Raw genomic sequence first — 7,500 nt, 5'->3', positions numbered from 1 at the left:
ACCGAGTCCCCCAAAATCTCCGCGAACCTTTCTTGGCAATATTGTAGATGCGGCACCCGGCCCAGCCACCGGGGCCAACCGCCGAAAGTGTCCGCCCTCCTGGAGCGAAGGCCCGGGCAAGGCCCGTTTGAAAAACCTCATACGGACTTCCGGAGCGCGAGCCCGGGCGCCAGGTCGACCCAGGGCCGACCTCCCGGGCCCCAGAGAGGCACGTCTCCGCCGCGGAAGCCGCCTGATGCCCGCGCCGAAGGCCCCCGGGCCCGCCCGGCCTCCGCGCAGGGCACCGGGGAGAAGTAGGAATCGTGGCCGGGCTCCTGGAACTCCTGCCCGGCCTGCCCCGCGGAAGCATGCCGGGTTCTCCCGCCGCGCCGTGCAGGTTCTTCCGCCCCTCGCCGGGGTAGCCGGGCTCCAACCGCTGGGCCCCGCAGCGTGGAAGGGCCCCTGCGAGTCGCCCCCCGGCCTGCACGCCCGCCGTGCAGTCGACCGGGTCGAAGCCGGAATCGCGGCCGGGTTCCTGGAACTCTCGCCCGGCCTGCCCGCCCGGCCCGCCCCCCGGGCCGGGGCTCCAGTCGACTTGGAGCCAAACTCGGTTTTGACCCCCTCCTGCAGCACGGTCCGGCCCCGGAGGTTCCTCCGTCCGACCTCCTGGAACCCAAGATGGGCATCTAGGGTCCCGAAATCCGTGTCCCCGAAAATCTCCGCGAACCTTTCCTGGCAATATTGTAGATGCGGCACCCGGCCCAGCCACCGGGGGCAACCGCCGAAAGTGTCCGCCCTCCTGGAGCGAAGGCCCGGGCAAGGCCCGTTTCAAAAACCTCATACGGACTTCCGGAGCGCGAGCCCCGGCGCCAGGTCGACCCAGGGCCGACCTCCCGGGCCCCAGAGAGGCTCGTCTCCGCCGCGGAAGCCGCCCGCCGCCCGCGGCGAAGGCCCCCGGGCCCGCCCGGCCTCCGGGCAGGGCACCGGGGAGAAGTAGGAATCGTGGCCGGGCTCCTGGAACTCCTGCCCGGCCTGCCCCGCGGAAGCATGCCGGGTTCTCCCGCCGCGCCGTGCAGGTTCTTCCGCCCCTCGCCGGGGTAGCCGGGCTCCAACCGCTGGGCCCCGCAGCGTGGAAGGGGCCCTGCGAGTCGCCGCCGGCCTGCACGCCCGCCGTGCAGTCGACCGGGTCGAAGCCGGAATCGCGGCCGGGTTCCTGGAACTCTCGCCCGGCCTGCCCGCCCGGCCCGCCCCCCGGGCCGGGGCGCCAGTCGACATGGAGCCAAACTCGGTTTTGACCCCCTCCTGCAGCACGGTCCGGCCCCGGAGGTTCCTCCGTCCGACCTCCTGGAACCCAAGATGGGCATCCAGGGTCCCGAAATCCGTGTCCCCGAAAATCTCCGCGAACCTTTCCTGGCAATATTGTAGATGCGGCACCCGGCCCAGCCACCGGGGGCAACCGCCGAAAGTGTCCGCCCTCCTGGAGCGAAGGCCCGGGCAAGGCCCGTTTCAAAAACCTCATACGGACTTCCGGAGCCCGAGCCCCGGCGCCAGGTCGACCCAGGGCCGACCTCCCGGGCCCCAGAGAGGCTCGTCTCCGCCGCGGAAGCCGCCCGCCGCCCGCGCCGAAGGCCCCCGGGCCCGCCCGGCCTCCGGGCAGGGCACCGGGGAGAAGTAGGAATCGTGGCCGGGCTCCTGGAACTCCTGCCCGGCCTGCCCCGCGGAAGCATGCCGGGTTCTCCCGCCGCGCCGTGCAGGTTCTTCCGCCCCTCGCCGGGGTAGCCGGGCTCCAACCGCTGGGCCCCGCAGCGTGGAAGGGCCCCTGCGAGTCGCCCCCCGGCCTGCACGCCCGCCGTGCAGTCGACCGGGTCGAAGCCGGAATCGCGGCCGGGTTCCTGGAACTCTCGCCCGGCCTGCCCGCCCGGCCCGCCCCCCGGGCCGGGGCTCCAGTCGACATGGAGCCAAACTCGGTTTTGACCCCCTCCTGCAGCACGGTCCGGCCCCGGAGGTTCCTCCGTCCGACCTCCTGGAACCCAAGATGGGCATCTAGGGTCCCGAAATCCGTGTCCCCGAAAATCTCCGCGAACCTTTCCTGGCAATATTGTAGATGCGGCACCCGGCCCAGCCACCGGGGGCAACCGCCGAAAGTGTCCGCCCTCCTGGAGCGAAGGCCCGGGCAAGGCCCGTTTCAAAAACCTCATACGGACTTCCGGAGCCCGAGCCCCGGCGCCAGGTCGACCCAGGGCCGACCTCCCGGGCCCCAGAGAGGCTCGTCTCCGCCGCGGAAGCCGCCCGCCGCCCGCGCCGAAGGCCCCCGGGCCCGCCCGGCCTCCGGGCAGGGCACCGGGGAGAAGTAGGAATCGTGGCCGGGCTCCTGGAACTCCTGCCCGGCCTGCCACGCGGAAGCATGCCGGGTTCTCCCGCCGCGCCGTGCAGGTTCTTCCGCCCCTCGCCGGGGTAGCCGGGCTCCAACCGCTGGGCCCCGCAGCCTGGAAGGGCCCCTGCGAGTCGCCCCCCGGCCTGCACGCCCGCCGTGCAGTCGACCGGGTCGAAGCCGGAATCGCGGCCGGGTTCCTGGAACTCTCGCCCGGCCTGCCCGCCCGGCCCGCCCCCCGGGCCGGAGCTCCAGTCGACTTGGAGCCAAACTCGGTTTTGACCCCCTCCTGCAGCACGGTCCGGCCCCGGAGGTTCCTCCCTCCGACCTCCTGGAACCCAAGATGGGCATCTAGGGTCCCGAAATCCGTGTCCCCGAAAATCTCCGCGAACCTTTCCTGGCAATATTGTAGATGCGGCACCCGGCCCAGCCGCCGGGGGCAACCGCCGAAAGTGTCCGCCCTCCTGGAACGAAGGCCCGGGCAAGGCCCGTTTGAAAAACCTCATACGGACTTCCGGAGCCCGAGCCCCGGCGCCAGGTCGACCCAGGGCCGACCTCCCGGGCCCCAGAGAGGCTCGTCTCCGCCGCGGAAGCCGCCCGCCGCCCGCGGCGAAGGCCCCCGGGCCCGCCCGGCCTCCGGGCAGGGCACCGGGGAGAAGTAGGAATCGTGGACGGGCTCCTGGAACTCCTGCCCGGCCTGCCACGCGGAAGCATGCCGGGTTCTCCGGCCGCGCCGTGCAGGTTCTTCCGCCCCTCGCCGGGGTAGCCGGGCTCCAACCGCTGGGCCCCGCTGCCTGGAAGGGGCCCTGCGAGTCGCCGCCGGCCTGCACGCCCGCCGTGCAGTCGACCGGGTCGAAGCCGGAATCGCGGCCGGGTTCCTGGAACTCTCGCCCGGCCTGCCCGCCCGGCCCGCCCCCCGGGCCGGAGCGCCAGTCGACATGGAGCCAAACTCGGTTTTGACCCCCTCCTGCAGCACGGTCCGGCCCCGCAGGTTCGCCCGTCCGACCTCCTGGAACCCAAGATGGGCATCTAGGGTCCCGAAATCCGTGTCCCCGAAAATCTCCGCGAACCTTTCCTGGCAATATTGTAGATGCGGCACCCGGCCCAGCCACCGGGGGCAACCGCCGAAAGTGTCCGCCCTCCTGGAGCGAAGGCCCGGGCAAGGCCCGTTTGAAAAACCTCATACGGACTTCCGGAGCGCGAGCCCGGGCGCCAGGTCGACCCAGGGCCAACCTCCCGGGCCCCAGAGAGGCACGTCTCCGCCGCGGAAGCCGCCTGATGCCCGCGCCGAAGGCCCCCGGGCCCGCCCGGCCTCCGGGCAGGGCACCGGGGAGAAGTAGGAATCGTGGCCGGGCTCCTGGAACTCCTGCCCGGCCTGCCCCGCGGAAGCATGCCGGGTTCTCCCGCCGCGCCGTGCAGGTTCTTCCGCCCCTTCGCCGGGGTAGCCGGGCTCCAACCGCTGGGCCCCGCAGCCTGGAAGGGCCCCTGCGAGTCGCCCCCCGGCCTGCACGCCCGCCGTGCAGTCGACCGGGTCGAAGCCGGAATCGCGGCCGGGTTCCTGGAACTCTCGCCCGGCCTGCCCGCCCGGCCCGCCCCCCGGGCCGGAGCTCCAGTCGACATGGAGCCAAACTCGGTTTTGACCCCCTCCTGCAGCACGGTCCGGCCCCGGAGGTTCCTCCGTCCGACCTCCTGGAACCCAAGATGGGCATCTAGGGTCCCGAAATCCGTGTCCCCGAAAATCTCCGCGAACCTTTCCTGGCAATATTGTAGATGCGGCACCCGGCCCAGCCACCGGGGGCAACCGCCGAAAGTGTCCGCCCTCCTGGAGCGAAGGCCCGGGCAAGGCCCGTTTGAAAAACCTCATACGGACTTCCAGGGCCGGAGCCCAGGCGCCAGGTCGACCGCGGGCCTCCCTCCCGGGGCCCAGCACGGCTCGTCTCCCCCGCGGGAGCAGCCCGCTGCCCGCGCCGAAGGCCCCCGGACCCGCCCGGCCTCCGGGCAGGGCACCGGGGAGAAGTAGGAATCGCGGCCGGGCTCCTGGAACTCTCGCCCGGCCAAGCCGCTCGGCCCGCCCCTGGGCCGGAGCTCCAGTCGACATGGAGCCAAACTCGCGGTTGAACCTCTCCTGCAGCACGGTCCGGCCCCGGAGGTTCCTCCGTCCGACCTCCTGGAACCCAAGATGGGCATCTAGGGTCCCGAAAACCGTGTCCCCGAAAATCTCCGCGGACCTTTCCTGGCAATATTGTAGATGTGGCACCCGGCCCAGCCGCCGGGAGCAACCGCCGAAAGTGTCCGGCCTCCTGGAGCGAAGGCCCGGGCACGGCCCGTTTGAAAATCCTCATACGGACTTCCAGGGCCGGAGCTCGGGAGCCAGGTCGACCCCGGGCCTCCCTCCCGGGCGTTAGGGCGGCTCGTCTCCCCCGCGGGAGCAGCCCGCTGCCCGCGCCGAAGGCCCCCGGACCCGCCCGGCCTCCGGGCAGGGCACCGGGGAGAAGTAGGAATCGCGGCCGGGCTCCTGGAACTCTCGCCCGGCCAGGCCGCCCGGCCCGCCCCCCGGGCCGGAGCTCCAGTCGACATGGAGCCAAACTCGGGGTTGAACCTCTCCTGCAGCACGGTCCGGCCCCGGAGGTTCCTCCGTCCGGCCTCCTGGAACCCAAGATGGGCATCTAGGGTCCCGAAACCCGTGTCCTCGAAAATCTCCGCGAACCTTTCCTGGCAATATTGTAGATGCGGCACCCGGCCCAGCCGCCGGGGGCAACCGCCGAAAGTGTCCGCCCTCCTGGAGCGAAGACCCGGGCAAGGCCCGTTTGAAAAACCTCATACGGACTTCCGGAGCCCGAGCCCCGGCGGCAGGTCGACCCAGGGCCCACCTCCCGGGCCCCAGAGAGGCTCGTCTCCGCCGCGGAAGCCGCCTGCCGCCCGCGCCGAAGGCCCCCGGGCCCGCCCGGCCTCCGGGCAGGGCACCGGGGAGAAGCCGGAATCGCGGCCGGGCTCCTGGAACTCTCGCCGGGCAGGCCGCCCGGCCCGCCCCGGGGCCGGAGCTCCAGTCGACATGGAGCCAAACTCGGTTTTGACCCCCTCCTTCGGAACGGTCCGGCCCCGGAGGTTCCTCCGTCCGAGCTCCTGGAACCCAAGATGGGCATCTAGGGTCCCGAAACCCGTGTCCTCGAAAATCTCCGCGAACCTTTCCTGGCAATATTGTAGATGCGGCACCCGGCCCAGCCGCCGGGGGCAACCGCCGAAAGTGTCCGCCCTCCTGGAGCGAAGGCCCGGGCAAGGCCCGTTTGAAAAACCTCATACGGACTTCCGGAGCCCGAGCCCCGGCGCCAGGTCGACCCAGGGCCAACCTCCCGGGCCCCAGAGAGGCTCGTCTCCCCCGCGGGAGCAGCCCGCCGCCCGCGCCGAAGGCCCCCGGACCTGCCCGGCCTCCGGGCAGGGCACCGGGGAGAAGCCGGAATCGCGGCCGGGCTCCTGGAACTCTCGCCCGGCCCGCCCCTGGGCCGGAGCTCCAGTCGACATGGAGCCAAACCCGGGGTTGAGCCCCTCCTGCAGCACGGTCCGGTCCCGGAGGTACCCCTGCCCGACCTCCTGGAACCCAAGATGGGCAACTAGGGTCCCGAAAACCGTGTCCCCGAAAATCTCCGCGGACCTTTCCTGGCAATATTGTAGATGCGGCACCCGGCCCAGCCACCGGGGGCAACCGCCGAAAGTGTCCGCCCTCCTGGAGCGAAGGCCCGGGCACGGGCCGTTTGAAAAACCTCATCGGGACTTCCAGGGCCGGAGCCCCGGCGCCAGGTCGACCCCGGGCCTCCCTCCCGGGGCCCAGCACGGCTCGTCTCCCCCGCGGGAGCAGCCCGCCGCCCGCGCCGAAGGCCCCCGGACCTGCCCGGCCTCCGGGCAGGGCACCGGGGAGAAGTCGGAATCGCGGCCGGGCTCCTGGAACTCCCGCCCGGCCTGCCCCGCGGAGTCCTGCCCGGGCTCCCGCCGCCTTGGCCCGGGACGACCACCCCTCGGCGGGGTGCCTGGGCTCCGACCCCGGAGGCCCGGGTCCCTGCCGGGGCCCTTGGACCCGCCCCCGGGCTGCCCTTCCACGGAGCCCTTGACCGGGACGAAATCGGAATTGTGGCCGAGCTCCTGGAACTCTCGCCCGGCCTGACCGCCTTCTCCGGCCCTTTTCCGGTTTTCCCCGTTGACCTGGCTCCAAACTCGGGTTTGGCCCCTCAACACGGCAGGGTTCTGCCCCGAAGATCCCTCTGACCGGCTTTCTGGAACCGAACATGGGCATTGAGGGTCCTTAAAAACGTGTTCTCGAAAATCTCCGCGAACGTTTCTTGGCTATATTGTAGATGCGGCACCCGGCCCAGCCACCGGGACGAACCGCCGAAAGTGTCCGCCCTCCTGGATCGAAGGCCCGGGCAAGGCCCGTTTCAAAAACCTCATACGGACTTCCGTGGGGGGGGCGGGCACCAGGTCAACCCCACGTATGCCTATGGGGATTTTCGCTCCCCAGGTCAACCCCATGGATGCCTATGGGGATTTTCGCTCCCCAGGTCAACCCCATGGATGCCTATGGGCTTTTTCGGTCCCCAGCTCCACCCCAAGTATTCCTAGGGGCTTTTCCGCTCCCCAGGTCAACCCCATTTATTCCTATGGGGATTTTCAGTCCCCAGCTCAACCCCAAGTATTCCTAGGGGCTTTTTCGCTCCCCAGCTCCACCCCATGTATTCCTAAGGGCTTTTTCGGTCCCCAGCTCCACCCCAAGTATTCCTAGGGGCTTTTTCGCTCCCCAGCTCCCCCCCATGTATTCCTAGGGGCTTTTCCGCTCCCCAGCTCCCCCCCCATGTATTCCTAAGGGCTTTTTCGCTCCCCAGCTCCCCCCCAAGTATTCCTAGGGGTTTTTTCGCTCCCCAGCTCCACCCCATGTATTCCTAGGGGCTTTTCCGCTCCCCAGCTCCCCCCCATGGATGCCGATGGGCTCTTTCGGTCCCCAGGTCAGCCCCATGTGTTGCTATGGGCTTTTTCGGTCCCCAGGTCAACCCCATGTGTTCCTATGGGCTTTCTCGGTCCCCAGGTCAACCCCATGTATTCCTAGGGGCTTTTTCGCTCCCCAGCTCCACCCCATGTATTCCTATGGGGATTTTCGCTCCCCA

The sequence above is a fragment of the Alligator mississippiensis genome, unplaced genomic scaffold (assembly GCF_030867095.1).
Source record: "Alligator mississippiensis isolate rAllMis1 unplaced genomic scaffold, rAllMis1 scaffold_124, whole genome shotgun sequence".
In the NCBI taxonomy this organism is placed as follows: domain Eukaryota; kingdom Metazoa; phylum Chordata; order Crocodylia; family Alligatoridae; genus Alligator; species Alligator mississippiensis.
Note: the sequence above shows the minus strand (reverse complement) of the source record.